General features: G+C 32.3%; 2 pseudogenes; both read right to left on the reverse strand.

The window, feature by feature from the left end:
- Window positions 1-6086: 6086 nt before the first annotated feature.
- LOC116136425 lies at window positions 6087-9310 on the reverse strand (annotated as a pseudogene).
- A 3592-nt stretch (window positions 9311-12902) lies between these two features.
- Window positions 12903-13566, reverse strand: LOC116136440 (annotated as a pseudogene).
- Window positions 13567-21030: the final 7464 nt, after the last annotated feature.

Consider the following 21030-nt stretch of genomic DNA (forward strand, 5'->3'; position numbering starts at 1 on the left):
TCTCTTCTGCCAAATTGTTATGGCGGGCTCTCAAATCATCTAGCACTTTTGCACTTGATCCAAATCCTCATTGTGAGGAGGATTCTGATTGCGAGCTTACTCTATCTTGCACGCTCGTGCACAAGATGGAGTCATGATGGCTGCAGTAGTCGGTGCTGTCATGCTTCTCAATGCGTTGCTTGCGATATTGGTTAAAATCAAAACGTCAGTTATTGCCAAATTGGAGTGCATGGCTGACCTCGCAAGCTTGCGACATTTAAGATTTCCTTTGGCGTGGGTTAAAACCGGCACACTAGTGTTAGGCATTTCATTGATTAGGACGAGAATCCCTCTGGAAACCTGTTTCTTCATTTTCCCCCATGAGCTACTTGCATGGTTGCCTCCCAGGGTTAACCTGCCCCTAGGATTCACGCTCGTGAGTGGAATGTGCCCTAAGATGTCAGGGCTGACGGTCACTTTTTATTACCGGTGAACCAGATTGGTCGCCAGTACAGTTATTATGCTCGGTGGGTGTAACCTTTGTAAAACGGGGTTAGTCGAGGTTCTAGTTGGCTCGCTGCTTGTTCCTAAACTCAACCACATTCTGTTGCACCACCTGTACAACCAATGTATTTATCATCTCCATCAGTTGGCCATTCTCGAGATTAGAGGTCCCTACCGCCAGTTGATTTGCGACCTATTGCACTAGCGGTCGGCTTGGAGCAGCAATCTGATTCACCTCCTGGTGGATGGCTTCCACAGTTTCGTGGTTTCTGGTGGTTGCTTTGGATCTTTTACGGGCCATTGGGAATTTCAGGTGGCTGGTTGTTCACTGAATTTTTTTGCTTTTTAGGCAGAGGCCCTTCCTCCAGCACCAAAATGTTAATACGAAATTCACATCAACCTAAGAGAACTGATTGACCTTGGTGGAACCGAAACTGATGTGTGTGTGATTAAAGATAACTAGCAATTGAATGTAAATATGCGTGATAATGCAAAGAACACAAAGGATTTTTAAAGTGGTTCGGCAAGTTAGAACTTGAGCCTACATCCACTATTATCTTATTGCTTTTGAGTGATTACAAGAAAAATCTAATATGCCTAGAATAATTTGCTAACCCATATCCCCTCATTTTAGGGTTTTTTATACAAGTTTATAATTAATAGGGAGAGATATGTTCGAGATTGCAATCAGAGTGGGTTTGCAATATCGTGATCTTTGTGATCGTACGATGAGATAGCGCTACCAATAGTGTTGATCTTACTCCTTCCGAAATATTCGAGATTGGAGTTTATCTTTGATTTCGTTGAACAGTTGTTTGGGTTGATCGCTATGGCGAGCTTCACCTTGGTCGAGCTTACTCTGAATCGACCTGATTTTGGGTCAAGCTTGCCCTTAGGTTGAGCTTGTTCTAGGCCAAACAATCTCTCTGCGAGCTTCTGAGATCAGTGAGCTCTTATGACAAAATGACACACAACATACACAAAATAAAGATATTAATTAAAAAATGAAGAAGAGATGATGACAAAATATAAGAATAAAGAAGAATTGGTGTTGGAAGTAATGAATAAATAAAAGGGAAAGAAGAAATGAAGAAGAGATGAAAAGAAAATGCATTAGTTATAATGAAAAGTGAAATTTATATATAATGATATTTTTTTACAAAGTCTATTGAGTCGCCACCGTGATCGTAATACGGTAATTTTTTTTTATTATTATTTCTTAGAAAAATTTGAATGAAAAAATTGCAGGGAAATTCCAACCAAACAAAAAAAAAATTATTGACGAACCCTGTTGTGACCTTGGTGGGGTCGCAATAGGGTAATATATATTATATTTCTAATTTTTTAGTAACTTGAATAAAAGAATTGTGGTGAAACGCTTGCCAAAGAGAAACGATTGACTAATTCTATTGCAACCACCGAGGTTGCAGTAGGGTAATACATAGGGATGGGCATAATCCCCACCATGTCGGGGATCTGGCCCGACCCGACCCTAATGGGGTGGAGTTTTCCCGAATTGTTTAAGATTCGAGTCTGGCCTTGTTTGAGGTTTGGGTCTGGCCCGGGCTGAAAATCAGTGTTCGAATTCGGGGACGGGATTGGTCTCGCCCCACCTCGGCCCGACCCTGAACTGTCCCCGCCTCGACTTCCCTGACCCACCCCATATATTATTATTATTATTTGTAGTAAGGTTTAATTGTAACCATTTAATCCTATATTAATTTGAATAGTTTAAAATCAATCAATGAAGCCATAAATTATACAAGAACAAATTATAATTGTGTGAATATTTTATGAAACCATATACAAATGGATAATAAATAATAATAGATTAAATATAATAAATCATTACAAATATTTGTAATACATAATAAATATGTTATATATGTATAATGTATAATGTATCATTTGATATACATAATATATAGGTTATATATATATAATGTATATAATATTTTTGAAGTATCTAAAATTCAATAATTTTTAGTAATGTGATAATTATTAGCTAGAAACAATAAATTTATAAACAAATTAATTTTGCTGTGTAGTTATGCCCCTATTATTTTTTATGAAAAACCCAAAAATTAAAATAATTAAAGACTAAGCTTTGATAATGAATCAGTCATCCCACTTTATTTGCTTCAAGAGATCAGTTAGGAGAAAAAAAAAAAAAGTAAACACTTGAATAAGCATGGATGAAGAATAACATTTGAATAAGAAAATACTATTTAAGTAACTCACAACTCTCGAGTCAACGACACATGTTAAAATTATAATAAATAATAATTCCAACTGGTACTTTAAATTATTTCATAAATAATAACTATGTATCTATCATTTATTTATTTTTTTATTTTTTTTTTTTAATGACCGAGGTGCAAACTGACCTCAACTAATTTTCAGAACCCGAGACCTATTGAACACCCTACAAGTCTAATATTTTTTTTTTTTTTTTTNAAAGATTAAAAAAATTCTTGATATTTGTGTTCGATCCCACTTGACTCTTCATTGGTTGCCGTGATTTGCTCTCAATTTAAGTTCAAAATGAGGAAGATTATATTAATCTAGAATCACATTTCTCGGAACATGTTGACAATTATGGCATAGTAATATTAAAGTTAAGAATATTATCAATCTATAGTTGATACTATAGTTGAATTTTGACTAAATATTGTGTTTGAGTCTGGAGACTATAATTTAAATATCAGTTATGTATTATGTATTTGTGTTATTGGTTAATTGAATACTTTGCATTTGAAATGTTATGTTGATTTTAACCAAGTAGTCCATAAAAGTGTTAAAACTAAGATTGATATTACCGTATTTTTCAAAACGTATTATTGACAATGCACCGTATTAAACCCGTATATACCCGTACCGTATTTTTTCCGTATCCGAATTTTATGGCCGAATTTTTATAAACGTATTTTTCACCGTTTGCCGTATTATACCCGTAAAATTCCCGTACCGTTTTTTTGCCGTACCCGTATTTACTAACTAGGTGCAAAACCCCCAAACGGGGATTTCGGAGATTCCTCGAATTCCCCGTTCGGGCTTCGGGCCGAGCCCTGGGGAGACAGGGGTCCCCAACCCCGATCTGGCGCATGCCCATCCCTAGTAATACAATAAAACATCTCTATAGTCATAATTGTGGACCAAACTAATTTTATTACTATGAGAAAGTTATAACTTAATTAAGGTGTAGACACAAAAATTATTGTTTTGACTTAGTTATCCTTATAGCAAGTAGTATAGGAGTAAAGTATGCACTACTTTTGTAATAAATTAATAAAATATGCCAAATCCAAGGTATAGATATTGATAAAAATGTTGGACATAGTTTCAAAAAACTAGTATATGTATCTATGTACTATTGGGAATATGCAAAGTCATCTTAAAAGTATAAAATTTTGTGTTCTCTTTAATGTTTTTCTCTTATTATAAATTTTATACATTGTACTATAACACAACCCATGCAATCTTCAAATTCAAGTGATATATTCCCCTCTTCCTCTAGCAGATCAACCATGCCACCCAAAATTAATACACAAACTCATGATCATAGCATTTCTTAACTCTTTTCTTTTCTCTATTCCTTCCTCTTTATTGTATGACATTGCAATATCATTTTAAGTTTGGAGATAGGGAAAAATTTTGAAAATTTTCTTGTTTGTTTGATTTTGTGGTTATTTTTGTTCTTGTTTGTGTTTAATAATTTTTGTTTATGTTTGTTTTAAGCATCCAAACCACTTTAAAAATCTCTTTTTTGTCCCTGTTGTTTGATATGTTTTCTTACGTTTATTGATTTTGCATCAAACCTTCGGGTCTTAAACAAGCTCCTACGCAGATTCACCTAGAATCATGCGTACTTCTCGTTGATGCAAAACGCCGCATCAACAAATTGTAATCAAAGTAATGTACAATGATTTGAAAACTTAAATAGAAAAAAAAAAAAAAAAAAGGTGTTAATGACTACTGCAATTATATTAAATAAAATTATTATCGTTTTAATATTTATTATTTTGTGAAATTATTTACGTTTATCTCTCCTTGTTTGGACTTTTGACTCCAACATAACCTAAAAGACTTGAAATAATTTCTGGCTCGGACGTAACCTGAAAGACTTGAAATAACTGTTTTAAGCGAAGTATTGTTTAAGGCTTATAATTTTTGGTGTCCACCAATAATTGCAAGCAACGATTTTAATGGGAGCCATTTGGGTATGTACTAAACTTTAATTAACTCAAACCTGGGCCCAAGCCACCTTTATAAAAATCTAATCTTTTGATATAAATGTGAAATTAAATAGAAAATATACGTAATGATCAATAGAATGGTAAGCATCAATGATTATCCACAGTCCATGTGCGCCGTACAGTATCACATAATCTCTATTGTGTCCATTAATTCTTGACAAAACGACACAAGGAATCAACAACAGCTCATGTAATAAAGAAAGACCCACTTAATGCAATATAAAATATCACTACTCATATTTAAAAGTGTATGTATGTATTTTATAATTTTGAGTATTTATGTATGCGTAGACGGAAGACAATATACAACTTAAATATTGAGGAGATATATTTATTCCTTGTCACTTTATATTTGCTAATGCAAAATGTATATTGGCTAACTACACCATACTCCTGTTCAAGAATTGTCCACAGACAAAGGAGATTGAACCTGATTTTTTTTTTATTCATTCATTTATTTATTTATTTTTTTTTTTTTTTTTGAGAATTTCTCTAGGATATAGATCTTGAACTAAATCATAAATTCCTCTTTAAGAATTTCCTAAATATCAAAAATAAGATTGAACCCTATTGTTATTTGGAGGATTGCTCTGAGATACAGATTTTGTAGCATTACAGAAATCACATGTATATCTTTTTGTTGATATGAAATGTCGTATTGTCTATGTGACATGGTATATTGAAGTTAGTCATAAATAATTGGAGGAGATTGTTGTATTACTATATAAATTAAATTGATAGCTACTAACATCAAATAGTTGCATCAAAATTACTATTTGATTTTATCAAAAATAAAAAGTTTCGTACATTGCCGTTCTGTTAACGTCTGAGCCTTTATTGGAAGATGCAATATTTCCTGTTGGGTATTCAGAAAATTGGAATCAGCTGAACTGATTGGAAGGCGAGCCACAGCCCCACAAAGTCGGTGGGCGTGTGGCATGGGGACGGTGGCTGCAGTCCGCCGACCCAGCACCAGAATTAGTGTTTTTTTTTTTTTTTTTTTTTATGTGGAGATGATAACCATGTTCTTTCTTATTTCTTGATGGAAAAACACATTTGCTTGCATGTTTGATGGATGCAAATTCTTTTGCAGAAATCAAACTATCAAAAACTTGAAATAAATAACGATGTCAACAGAGCTAGCTAATCTTCACCCAACCGACATTGATATTTACATCATATTCAAGATTCAAGTAAGACAAAAACAAGCTCAACAGTTCATTTCCGGAATTGTCACAGTAAATTACAAAGCATAAACTTTAAGATTTACTGGCCTAAATTTTATCCGGAAAAAAAAAATTTAACAGTGGTGAGCCAAGAAAGCTATGTAGATAATTAGGCCATAGCTCAAAAAAGGGTGTAAAAATTGGGTATTAATAAAACATCCCAAAGTTTTGTCGCCAATGCTGCACGCCAGGCCACTTGCAAATACAATACCTCAATGAAGCCTCTATGCTGACCCAGAACGAAAAAAGAAACACTAAGCTCCTGACGACCATTAATATTCCATCAGGATCAATCAAATGATAAGATTCAGAATTAGATGAGCCACGAATCTCTTGAAATTTGCTCTGAAGTCATGAGTTCATCGTCGTGATCTTGATCGAGTTCCTTTCATTAATAACACCAGCACCGGCAACAACCGAATCCATCAGCCTGAGCACATGCATATCGGCCTTTGATATTTTGCGCTTCACTGCTAACCCCTTTCCTCCCATTACATACATAGTCCACACTGGCGTGGACATAAGTGACTCATCATCACCATATCCAAAAGTTGTACACTCTAAGGCATGCGTAAAATCCCACCCTGCATTTCTTTAGCTAATATACTCGTGGAAACTGCGAGTTCAAGGAGAGAACGGGGATGGTGATTTGGGTGTGTTTGGATACAGAATCTCACTTTGCCTCGACGGTAGCCGAACATGGGCCGGTGATTGTATTGGATGAAGTGGTGCAGACGGGTTTTGGATGGAATGGTTGTGATATTATTAGCGTAATTTCTTTTTCTTCAATGAAAGTAGTTCCGTTGCAACTTGGAACGAGGAGATGGATGAGACAACGGAAAGCTCCCATGAGCGCACTTGTTTTTGGCACTCCACGGCGGTGACACCGGTGGCTATGTTGGTGGCCCCATTCTTGAATATGGCATGGTGCCTTTGGGGGAGTAAGCTTAGATTGTTGTTGAACGTTTGGGTTTTAATAGAGATGAGGAAACTTTTTTTTTTTTTTTCTGAATTTAGTTGGGATAATAATTAAGATGTTCCGTTGTGAACTTGTTTAATGAAACTTTATTAGCATACGTGGCACAAAGCGTTTTAATTAATCTTAGAATTAGAAATTCCAGTTGTTATTTACAAGCAGAAGTCAACTTCTTATGAATGAAATAATAAAGAGTTAGACTATATTATTTTCGTTTCCTTTTTTGATTAAGTAATAAATTAATGACGGGCCTGCATCTGTCACCTAATAATTTTAACTTTAAAAGCTTAACTTGAAAAAAAAAATCATATTTGATTTTTCTAATTCATTACCACTCTGCACCTCTGGATTAAATAAATGATTGTTGAAAATTGTAAGTCAAGATTTTAAATTAACATTGTTGAAAATTTTAGTCAAATAATTATTTTTTCAATTTAAAAGATCTCAAACCTATACATCGTATTTCACACTAAGCTGAATTTAGCAAAACAATAATAACTATTGTACTCACAAATTATTTATTCAATTTTTTTTTTATACAAATTGATATAAAAAGTATAGAGATAATATGGTAAGAAATTAAATGTAATTAAATTGTTAAATCACATGATTATGCATTATAAGTTTATAATTAACGATAATTTGCATGTAAATATTCAACAATCTAATGTGTTTGAATGAGTTAAATTGATTGTTTGCTGAAATTAATAATTTGTATGTGAATAATTAAATATCAATTTATCAATTACTTGATGTAGAACTTAAGACCATTTCTAGAAATATGATGGGAAACAACTAATGAACCACTAATAACGATTAATATAAAGATAGAAAAAAAAAAAAAAAAAAATTGTTTTAACTATGTTGAAAAACCATTTTTGCCCATTCTTGACCTTTACTGCACGATGAAGTATATTTTTTGTGAAAAGAAATTGCAAACAAGAAACTTCGGACAATCATAAACTATAATAATCCCATCTTCTAATGATTAGAGCATTGGATATTGTGCAAAAATACAATAAGTTAAATTTTACAACTGTTCGAATATAACAATTAATGCTATAATATTAATTTACATATATGTTTATGACCTTTTCAATTTTGGACGTATTATTCTCATAAAGTGGAGGAAGGAACCAAGAGCCACACGCTAACACTAGATTTTATTTCCATGTCTTGTATTGTATTATACAGAGAGAATCGGAAAGGAAGAAGCGGCTTTTATTAAGATAAGCATTAGACAAAAGGAAAGTGTGTAGTTGCAAATAAATGGGGTTGGTTTTTGCTTTCTAGCCTGGTTTCTCCACTCATGTCCTTTGCCTATGCCTTTCCACGTTTGTGTTTCCACAAAATGACGAGAGAATTTTAACTTTGGTTTTAGATTTTTTAAGCCAATTAAAGGGCTCCTTTAACCCTTCTTTTTTTCAAAAAAAAAAAAAAATGTAGTTTGTTTACTTGCATCGTATTCAATTCAAAAAAAAAATTGTGGTTTGGTTCATTTTCCCTCTTATGTGATTCCTTAGTGAACTCGTTTATTTCGTTTAAAACATATTAAATATCTCTAGTAGGAGTTTTTGATATTTTTCAAGGAGTTATTGATAATTATAGAAAGGTTTTTGATAGTTTTTAATAATTTCTTATACCCAAAATTAAAACATAAATTGGTAGTTATCTACATAAACAGTAGGAAGATAAATCCTTTGAAAATTCAGATCACCGCTTTCAGCTATGTATTAATTCAATTTTATAGAGTGTGTAAGGCCATCTCTAACCACAAACACCAAATTAGTAGAAGTTTCACATCAAATTGATATGATTTTTTTATGTATTTTACTATTGCATCTCTAATCCGTTGCATCAAATAAAACACTAAAAGGAATATTCTTTAAAATATTCTCTTTCTTTTTCTTTCTATTAATAATCAACAATTAATCTATTTAACTAATTATTTTTGTATATATTAGTTAAATATTAGGAATGATATTTTTATTAAATAATAATTACTTTAAAAATTATACTAATTTAATAAAATTAAGCATTTATTTAATCAAATAAACATTACATTTAATATAAAAAAACATTAAATCTAATATAAAATGCCACAAAAAAAAAAAAGACAACAACAACACAAAAGTAAAATTCCATATTGATAGTAATTTAATTTTCCGAATTAGTATATTCTTCCCACAAATGATCAATTAATACATTTCGAAGAGCATGGTGAGCATATGTATCCTTGATTTGTCTATGTCGAGCAAGAAAATTTTGAAATCAATATTTTCATCTACGACAATTTCAACTTCGAGAGTTGGCACTTTCATCTGATTCTCAATCGATGCATCAACATTACGATTATCCTTGATTATCATGTTGGGCATAATAATACACACGGTCATTATATTATGTAATACATTTTTTCCCCAAAAACGTGTCTGTCCTACCACAATTGCAAATCTCAATTGGAGAACTCCAAACACACGTTCCACATCTTTTCTACATCCTTCTTGTTTCATTGCAAATTATATATTTTTTTTTTTTTTGGACCACGTGGATCATGAATAGTTTGTACGAGAGTAGACCACTTTGGGTATATACCGTCAACTAAATAATAACCCATATTATACTCTTTTCCTTGAATGATATAATGAGCAAGATGAGCAATACCTTGAGTTAGGTTGGCAAACATATGAGATGCCTGCAACACATTAATGTCAGTATTATTTTAGTTTATGTTGTATTTTCTTTTAATTTTAGTGTTTTTAAATTAGTGTTAATTCTTATTTTGAGTTATTGTGGTTTAATATTTGCATTGAATAAAGTTTTGTTTTTAATTTTTCATCATTTTTTTAATTATATAATTATTATAAATTTATTATTATAAATATCAATATAAAGAATAATCAAATTAACATAAATACAAATAACAAAAATAAAAAAATAAAATATATTTTATAGTAGATGAATAGTGCCACACCAAATTGGTGTAGATGAATAATGTTACACGAAATTTGACGTGACATTGTTAAGGCATCTCCAACCCAGCGCCAACACCAAAATGGTGTGAAAAATGTCTTTCAACCCAACACCAAAAACTACACCAAATTGGTGTAAGTGAACAGTGCCACTCACGCCAAATTTGGTGTAACACTGTTTATCCACACCAATTTGGTGTAGCACTATTCATCTACTATAAATTATATTTTATTTTCTTATTTTTATTATTTGTATTTATGTTAATTTGATTATTATTTATAATAATATATTCATAATAATTATATAATTTAAAAAATGATGAAAAATTAAAAACAAAATTTTATTCAATGCAAATATTAAACTACAATAACTCAAAATAAAAATTAACACTAATTTAAAAACACTAAAATTAAAAGAAAATACAACATAAACTAAAATAATACTTTAGTATTCCGGTAGGTTAGTTTCGAATCCTCTAAGATCATCAAAATATTGGAAAAAACTAGAACTATTTTGAGATCATTGACCTTATTGTTGAGCTCTTTTTTGCATAATTTTTTATTTGCTCATTTTGAAAAAACTCGCGCAGGCTTGGATTGGTTATGGAATTCAAATCCGATTTCAAATTTTTTTTGCTTGACATAGACAAATCAATGATACAGAGGCTCACCATGCTCTTCGAAATGCATTAATTGATCATTTGTAGAAAGAATATACTAATTCAGAAAATTAAATTACTATCAATATGAAATTTTACTTTTGTGTTATTGTTGTCTTTATTTATTTTTTTTTTTTTGGTGGCATTTTATATTAGATGTAATTTTTTTTATATTAAATGTAATGTTTATTTGATTAAATAAATACTTAATTTTATTAAATTCGTATAATTTTCAAAGTTATTATCTTTTAATAAAAATATCATTCCCAATATTTAATTAATATATACAAAAATAATTAATGAAATAAATTAATTATTAATTATTAATAGAAAGAAAAAGAAAAAGAATAATCTTTTTGGGAGGCGTTTGGTTCAGGGAATGTTGAATTACTAGAAATGTTAGATTATTGGAAAGATAGATTACCTTGAAGATTATTAGGAATCTTTAGGAAAATATGTTTGGTTAATTGGTAGGTATGTTATATTAATATGTTTGGTTGGGGAGAATAAATTGGTGGGTATGTTATTTAAATTAATGAATTGTCCTCTAATTAAATATTATTATTATATTATTTTTTAATATTGATTATTATTTGGATTATTATAACCCCCCTACATTTAAAAACTTAGCAAAAACAACCTCATAATAAAAGTTTAAAAAATCAACAAAGCACCCCCACCAACCCAGCCACTGCCGGCCGTCGGCAACCTAACGGCGCACATAAGGCAGGAAATGGCCTTCGTGCGCCGTATGACCATTTTCGGCCAGAGATCTGGCTAAAAATGTCCAAACGTGACAGATATGGCCGTTAACAGCCACATACGTTGCCGCTAACGGCCATCGATTTGGCAGTCAATGGCCAGATCGATGGCCGTTGACGACCACAGACATAGCCGTTAACGCCCATTGATCTGGCCGTCAATAGTCAAATCTAGCATGATCTAGCTGGAAATGACCATATCGACGCACGACAACCATTTTCAGCCTTCCGTGCACCATTCCGATGACGGCCGCAGCTGGCAAAGGCAATGGTTGCCGGCAACAGGTGGATGGGGGTGGTGGCCTGGGTGGGCTATAATTTGTTTTGAATTTAAGGATAATTTTATTAATAAGAGATATAATTACAACAAAAATAAGGGCATTATTGTCCTAAAATTTTATTAATAAGAAATAGAATTGTAAGAAAAAAAAATAACTCTAATAATCTTATAATACCTAAGAAAATAGAGGTAATCAGATTACCTCCAATATTATCAATAGTAATCATTATTGGTATTTGAAGATTACCCGTATCTTATATTATTTGACAACCAAACATGATAATCAAATAATATAAAATGACTTAACCCTAATAATCTTAAATAACCTCTAACCAAACGTCAAAAATCACACCAATTTGGTATAGAAGTTATACCAATTTGGTGTTTATGGTCTAAACACAGGTGGGAGTTTGGGTTTACTTTAGTTAAGAAATGAGGAAAAGAGATGATGAGACAAAACAAATTGTGCCATCTGTCTGGTTGAATCTGGCACAATCTGATGCTTTTGTTGTTGATATCTAGGGAAGAACATGTATTATTTTAGGGCTAGAACGAACTAAAAAAGAAGTATTTGTTAATACGGTATGCGGGGCGATTCATGATAATACAGGTAAAAAACACATTTTAAAAAAGAAGACAATTAAATTTTCAATAATATCATGCTTACTCACGAACTTACTAACCATCGTATTAACCTTTATAAATATAAAACATAATAAAGATATCATAAACATAATACAGATACCATATGTAATTTTAACAAAAATGAGTAAGATAGTTAATAAGTTTATAAATAAACATAACATTATTGTTAAATTTTATACTCAACTAATTTGGAACTCCTGTCATTAGGATTTTCATATCATTGCAACCCTCAATGCTGTAGCTCCACGTTGCTCAATGGCTGACCAAAGATTATTCACACATTAACTTTTACAAAATGTTGATATAAAATATTTCATACAAAATGATAAACATTACTCTTCAACGTAATTTATTATGTATTTACTAAAGTTAATTCATTCGATCGTCTTATAAAACATTATATATATATATATATATATATATATCGTAAATATTCTGCTATATGATTGTCCAAGACCAATAACTTGAACCACTAATTCCACATTTTGTCAGTTTATAAAGCAAAGTTTATATTTTTTTTTTTTAATGATCTTTTAAATTTGAAAGTTGTAATCACCAAATCTCCTTTCAGATTCTTAGTTTTAAATGTAACTTTTTCCCCCAAGATTTCTAAAAATTTATTTGTATACCATTGAAATCACATAAAGAATTGACATGAAACTTCTCATTATTGTTGAAGATCGACTGGATGTATTGTTATGAATAACAATGTTCACCCATTCCATTTCATTGGCGCTTAAATGAAGTGACAAAAGGCAATGATCTATTACCTCAAACCAACCTTCACAGGAATTTTACAAACACATCGCGTGCAATACAAACTGAACCAAATCTAATGTCATCTACCCACACCCCAAGTTTAAAAACACCAAATAAACACAAATCACAAATCACATTCCTCTTAAGCCCTTTCCCCTCTAATCCTGCGAGCTAGCTGAATATCCTTGGGCATAATGGTGACCCTCTTAGCATGAATAGCGCACAAATTAGTGTCCTCAACAGACCCACCAAGTACGCCTCCGCCGCTCCTGAAGACCGCCACGGCGCTGCTCTGGAACCTTAGATCAGTTTTGAAATCTGAGCGTTTCCCTCACCAGCCTCTGAAACGGCAGCTTCCTAATGAGAGCTCAGTGCTCTGCTGATACTTTCTAATTTCTCGGAGAGCCACCGTCCCGGCGGAACCTATGAGGCTTTTTCACTCCGCCGGTGGCTGGAGCTGACTTTCTGGCGGCCTTTGTGGCCAGTTGTTTTCTTGAGCTTGCCTCCGTGGACTTGCGGGCGGTTTTGCTTTGTACGGGCCATTGGATTAAAGTTTTGAAGATTGAGGTTTTTGTTTATTTCTCGGAAAAGTAGAGAAGGAAAATTGCGATCTTGTGAGTTGGGAATTTGAGTGTTTGGGGTATTTGTAGACGCGAAAGGAGAGAGGCGGGAAGTTGTTAAAATTTTGGTTGGGGTTTCGAACTTTTGAGGGAGATTTTCGGGGTTGAAGAGTGAATCGGACGGCTGTTAGTGTGGAGAGTGATTCACTCGGATAGCGATCCGCGTGAAATTAAGAGGCCAATAAAAAGTTTTGATAAGCGCCACGAGTTTTAGGAAGAAAATTTTAAATTAGCGCCAATTAGTTAATCTTGGCTCTAAACAAGTCTCAAATTTGAATTCCGGCTAAAGTAGAATCTACTCAGAAAAATAAATGATATTTATCTTCTTCTAGTACTGAAGAAGAAACCCAAACATTTGAATGTACAAATTTAATGAGTAATTTTTTAAATTTAGTGGTGGAACACATTTTGGCCGACCGGGACGGCTATACCCCGAGTTAGACAGGTTGAGCTGTAGTCAAATGTATGAAATAAAAATGTAGTATAGGGTAATTATGATATAAAATGTGGTTTTGATGTACTGGGATAACTCTTAATGGTTTTGTTAATAAAATTACTCATACATAAAATATAATCATTGATTATTATTATTATTATTATTATACATTAATACTTATTTTAAAAGAAAAAAAGTTATTTCTAATCATTCTATATCAAATAAGATTATAATCCTAACATTAGATAATCGCAATTTGTATATCAATACTTATTAAGAAAAATATTTTTTATTTCATCTATTAATTTAAAAAAAAAAAAAACTTCCTTTTCCTATTAATCCTTAAAAAAAAAAAAAAAATTCAATCCTTTTTATATCCTCCACACCCTCAGTCATTTGCATGCATTCTTATTTATAGTTACATAAATAGAGTTTCTTTTTTATGTAAATAAAATAAATTTACATAGTAAGCCTTATTATGTCTTCTTATTAAGTGTATTGTTTTTCCCCATTAACGAGTTTCTTGTTCCATTGAGATTTGTCAATATATATATATTAGGGAGAGAGAGAGAGAGAGTTAGGCTCTTAATAACTAATTTTTGACTTAATTTGAGACACTAACCAACTACCTTCATATGGATTTATCCTAAACGTTGAGGGCCCTTATGAAATAACTACATATATCATTAGCACCTAATAATTTCCTGTAATCCAAAAAAAAAACCTTATCTTCAACCAAGGATTTATGTAAACAAGAAAATCAGTTTAAACTTTTTAGTCGTTTTATAAAATTAAATTCTAAATTTTTTCTTAAAATATTAATCCAAAGCAAATATTTTCAAGAATACAAAATATCAAACATGAATATAGAGATTTTTTAATTATTTTCATACAAATTTAGGGCAAAAGTTTTTAGTTAGGAAATACATGCATGAAATAATAAATCGGATACTATTTAACTCTTAATGCTACAAATTTCCAAATATAGATATTAGAGAAGGCTAATCTCTAGTAGCCCTATAGTTTATGCATATTATTATTTTGGGTGCGTTTAGTTTATTATTTTTGAATAACATTGGATAGTTTGAACAGGGTTTAATTACAAGAATAAGATTTAAAGAATATGTGTTTGATAGAGTATTTGACTTTGATTTTGTGTTTAATATTTGATTAATATATATTTTTTATAAATAATTTATATATATTATATTTTGTTAAATAATGTATTATATGATTTTTAATTAATATTATATTGTGTTGCTTGAATTGAGAGGACGCACTCGGTACAGAAAAAAAAAAAAAAAAAAAAAAAAAAAAAGTAAGGAAACAAAGGAAAATGCAAAAGTGATTAAAGAAAAGCTAACTGCACAGGCAATGGTCACAGGTGTCAGAATTTGATTTTCAAAATAGTTGCTGCTGAATAATAAAACAAACACTATTTCGTTAATAGGATATTGAATCCGGTTGCAAATAATGAAACAAATGCAGCCAATCTATTCTAGAAATAGCAAATTGGTCCATACATATTACATACCAACTGGTCAACAACAATTCTAAGCACACTTGTAATTCCAATTCGTTTGAAATATGGATAATGAAAGCCAAAAAAATGAGTTGAATGTCTTTAGCATTTTTTGAATGGTCAATTATTATCGGTCAAGAAAATGCAAATTACTATTTTGCATAAATCAAACAAGTTTACTACATTATTTATACAATCATTCAATAAATAATTTAATACTTGTTGCTGTCCTGGGGCTTGTAAAGTTTTGTTTTGGTTTGCTTTCCCGGGCTCTTTGTGCTTCTTTTTGTAAGCGTTTCCCTTGTTCATTTCAAGACTTCCTTCGTTTAGGGGTTCGCCTTTTTAGGTGTATATTTTTCTTTTTTTTATAAAATTACCAATTACCTTAAAAAAAATTTTAATATTAAACTAAGATTTTGTTCGAATGGATGCCTGAGCTTTTCTCAATAAGAAATTGACTTGAGCTTTTCTCTCTCAATATCGTTGGAGTGATGCAATTTCATATATAGCATATACATATAACGTTTTCTTAATAATTAATTTCAACGTTATAAGGTAAGAGGCATCTATGTTATTTGAAACATATAAATTTAATGATTCTTTATTCAAATCGGAATCCCACTATATATGTTACCTGAGTCTTGAAGCATAAATATAAAATTCAAAGAGATAGCTGGTTGCTTCAGATAATTTAAATATAATTAATTTCGACCTTTCATAAATAGAAAATACCACATAAAGAGAAAATATTCTTTATGATTTGAATACTTGCTTTAAAACTTTTAGTTTGTATACATTTATGATTTCAATGAAAAATATTCTTGTGTGGACCAGAATAAACATTTGAGGCTTATTCATAAAGAGAAAATACCACATAAAAGGCTTTTTTAAAAGAAAGTTAATTACATTGTGATACATGAAAGACAATACTTGCTTGCAGAGGACTTGCTACCACAATTCATGTTATTTATTTCTCCTGTTAAAGTATAAAGTTTTGAGCAAAATTAACCTAAAGTTACAGCATGATTGAAAGAGAAACAACAGAGCAGTGAGAAAACTGTAGAAACAGACTTGAAAGAAACTAAAAAGCAAAACCACCATGAACCAACTCATACACACACACAATTCAAAAAATCAAGAACAAGAACACAAAGATTTACCGTGGTTCACTTATCCAAGATTTGGATAAGCTATATTCACGTTGAGCTTCGGAAATGGGAGAGCTCACTGCGCTACTATTATTGTAAGATTTAATGATTACAACCCTTTAACAGATCGATTAAATCCTTTCCTTTTAAATAGAAATCTATTCGTAACTTGAACCCTAGAGAAACTCATCTAGGAATTCCTAGATTGAGAGCAATAAAAGCTTACTGAATGACTAAGACCTAATCACTTGAAACCTTAAAGTTACAATGATTTCATAACACAAAACTTCAAACCCTAGCAGAGAACAATTTTTAGTCAACAAGAGAGAAAGCTTCAATCGCGTGAATCTGCCATTTGGGCTGCTTTTATACCATTGACCAAAGTTGACGATTTCAACCATTGGATTAGTGTTGGATCAATGGTCAAGATCCAACTCAACCAAACCCAAAAACGACAGCGTTCAAATAACTCCCAAAGTGATGTCGTTTCAAGCCTTCATTTCAACAATCTCCACCTTGAAGACTTGAAACCCCTTCAGTGTAGCAAGCTCACAACCAAGTCCCTCATAGCTCTTGCCACTTTTTTCCACTTCACAAACAACAAGTCCAAGCAGTGCTTGAACTTGGCAGGAGTGACAATTTTTGTGCCCATGTCTGTTGGATTGTCTTCAGTGGCAATGTTTATCAAATCAATCACTCCTTGAGTGACCAAATCTCTCAAAAAGTGGAAGCGAACATCCACATGCTTTGTCCTTTCGTGATAAACTAGGTTCTTACTTAGATGGATTGCACTCTAGCTTTCTGAGTAGATAATTACCTTCCCTTTTGTTAAGTTTGCCTCAGATAGTATTCCTTGCAGCCACAAAGCCTCTTTTAACACTTCGGCAATGGTTATGTACTTGCTTCAGTCAATGAGAGGGTTACCACAAGCTGTAGCTGAGACTTCCAGCTTATGCAGTTTCCATCGAGGGTGAAATAATAGGATGTGGTTGATTTCCTGAGCCTCTATCACTTGTAAAATCTGAATCTACAAAACCAACCAGATCAAGTAAAGTATTTCTTCTACAAAATTCTAATCCAACACAAAGTGAGCTATTAATATATCTTAAAACCTGTTTCAAAGCAGTCTAATGCTCACTACCAGGGTTGGCCATAAATCTGCTCAACATAGAAATAGCAAAGGATAAATCTGGCCTGGTGCTTATCATAGCATATATCACAGATCCAACTACATTAGCATATGGGACAGATTCCATCCTTATTAATTCAACATCAGTCTTGGGACATTGGGTTTTACTTAGCACAAAGTGGCTGGCTAGAGGCATAAAAACTAGTTTGGAATCAACCATCCCAAACTTAGTTACCAGTTTCTTTAGATATGGATGTTGATTAATTTTTATCTCACATTTTTTCATATCTCTATTTATGACCATGCCTAGGATTTTCTTAGCATTTCCTGAGTCCATCATGTCAAACTCAGAACTGAGTTTATTCTTCAATTCATGTATTCTAGACTTAGACTTGCTAACCAGCAACATATCATCAACATATATTAATAGATATATTGGCATGTTCTCATTCACAATAAAGTAGAAGCAACTATCGTATTTACTTCTAGTAAATCATATGCTCACAATAAAGGTGTCAAACCTCTTGTACCACTACCTAATGGACTATTTAAGGCCATGTAAGGATTTGTACAAGAGGCAAACATGGTTAGGCACCCTATGATCTATTGGGATTCATGCATTTTGGACATGGAAATGGAGAGAAAATGATGATCAAGATGATGGATACATAAGGGAGAACACAAACACAACATCAATGGCAATTTTTCAAACAAAAAGAATAGTATATTACATACTCCTTTGCTATTAAATGCTTGATGCTGAAATTTGGAGTCTAGATTCTTTAAAAGAGAATGAAGAAAGTCAAAATGAAATCCACCCAAGCCAAAGATGAGAGAGAGCCAAAGCCGAGAAAGTGAGAGTGCTTTTGTTTTCAATTGTTGCAATTGAATTAAAATGGTATAATACTTTATTTATATACCATGGGCACAAAGTGTAATTTTAAATTGTCTTGGGAAGTCCTCAAACAATTTAAAATTAATCTTGGAAAATAGCATTTATGTCAAGTCCTTGGTTTTATGGTTAATTCATAATTAACCCAAATTTTAATCCTATTAATTAGTTTAACTCTTTAGAATAAAACCAATGCACTTTTGTCCCCATTATTGAATCAGATTCAATAATAATATTTAATAAATCCTTATTAATAATCATTTCTCACCCATACATTATTTCGGATGCAACTGTTTACGTCTGAACATCATTAATCCGATCAATGATATGTATTACTCTCTCTCTTTGAGCTTGGTTTTATGTGTGACCATTTTGGTTCACTGTGATCTGGTCGTGGGCCCAGTATTAGATTCCGATACATTTCGTTATAACTAGGGGTGGAGAAATTATCTGAAAACCAATCCGAACCAGAAACCGGACCGAAAATCCGGTTTTTCCAAGAACCGGTTCGGTTTGTAAAAATTAAAAAACTAGAATACCAGTTCGGTTTTCGGCTTGGGATTTTTTCCAAATTGGTTAACCGAAACCGGTTTTTAAGACCAGGTTTTACCCTAACCCTAACTGTTAAGTATATAAAGAAAATGTTTTTTATTAATTTTTTCAAACTCTAGTAACTTACTCCACGCCACCTCCACCTCCACTCTTCCAAACTCCATCGCCAGCAGCGCCACCCTCCACCAAAATCTAAAGTCCAATCCCATCCATCTGTCTTCTCATCGGCGACGGCGACAGGAGCTCCAGCCTCCAGTTCCATCAAAGTTGAACCACGAACAGAGACAACCGAAGACAACCAGAGACGACGACAGGAGCTCCAGCCTCCAGTTCCACCAAAGTTGAACCACGAACAGAGACGACCTGGTGGAAAAATCTAACAGGTAAGCTGCTAAGTTGTATCTCTTAAGGCATGATTTGAATCGTCCTTCTAAATCTTATGATAATATTTATATGGAACCATTAGTTTAGGTTGAGTGTTGCATAAAGAAATAAAATAAGTTTCACTTATATATATATACTGTAAAGAAAACACCAAAGAGTTAGTTGAACACAAAAATAATAATCCTGTAGAGAATAGAAATGACAAAGTGAAGAGAAAACATGTTTTTGTGGGATTTAAAGCTGAAATTATGATTATTTTCGTCCGAATTTGAGTTAAAAGAAGGGAGAAGAGATGGGAGTAAACGTAAGAAGAAGAGAGAGGAAGTGATGAGAATATAGCGAATGAGTTCGAGGGGTTTGTATTTTTGGGCCTAATTTAAAAGGGATTTGTCTGCATAGATGAATATAGAAGTGACAAGGTTTCGAAGAAGCAGAGGGGCTATGGAGGTAGGTGTATATTCCGTCATGCCCATGTGATATATTTTCGTGGAGTTTCTTTCTTGTTGTTTAGGTGAAGGGAAAGTTTTTCACAGGTTTGTGCATGTTTGAAGATGTGGAGAAGGAGAATGGAGGAATGATTGCGTCTAGTTGTTAGGTTAATGAAGACAATAAATGTGGTGTTTAATTTGGACCGTAGAATAATATATAGATGTTATACATTGTTTCATTCCGTGGTTCTTATTTGCAATGTAAGTGGACTTTTATGTTTATGGACTGAACTAGTTTCTGTGTTATGTAAACTGCATGTCTAAATATGAAAATTCACTTGATTTGTTTTGTGACAAACAATACGAATAAAAACACGAAGACAAAAAATAATCCTGAAAATCACAAGGGCAGCAATAATCATGTGATGCTTCTAATTTCTTCTTAATTCTACAGTATTATATATGTTTGAACTTTGATGTACCGAGCTCTTAAGTTTGCCATTTGGAATCTTAGCTGGACATAAGCATTTTAATTCTCAGTTAAAAATTCCTATACATCAGAATATTCACATGAGTAACTTGATGGTCAGAGTGATTTTGCACCACCTTTTGCATTGATATTATTTGGTGGACCATCTTTTGCATTGAATTTCTGTTTTTTGGAGAGTTGCTAACTACAAGTTTATTTATTGCACATGTAGATGCAGATGCAGGCCTGAATTGTTGTGCACTTGTGCTTATTCAGTAGCATTGTAACAGATTGAAGAAGCTTGGACTTTGGAGATCTGAATTTTGAAGCAGGGTGTTTTAACTTCAAGTTGAAGAAGACTTTTTATTTGCAAATGTTTTCAGTTTTTAATATTATGCCTATGTTTTTATTGATGAGTATTGATTAATGTATA

Source organism: Pistacia vera, unplaced genomic scaffold, assembly GCF_008641045.1.
Source record: "Pistacia vera cultivar Batoury unplaced genomic scaffold, PisVer_v2 Contig313, whole genome shotgun sequence".
NCBI lineage: Eukaryota > Viridiplantae > Streptophyta > Magnoliopsida > Sapindales > Anacardiaceae > Pistacia > Pistacia vera.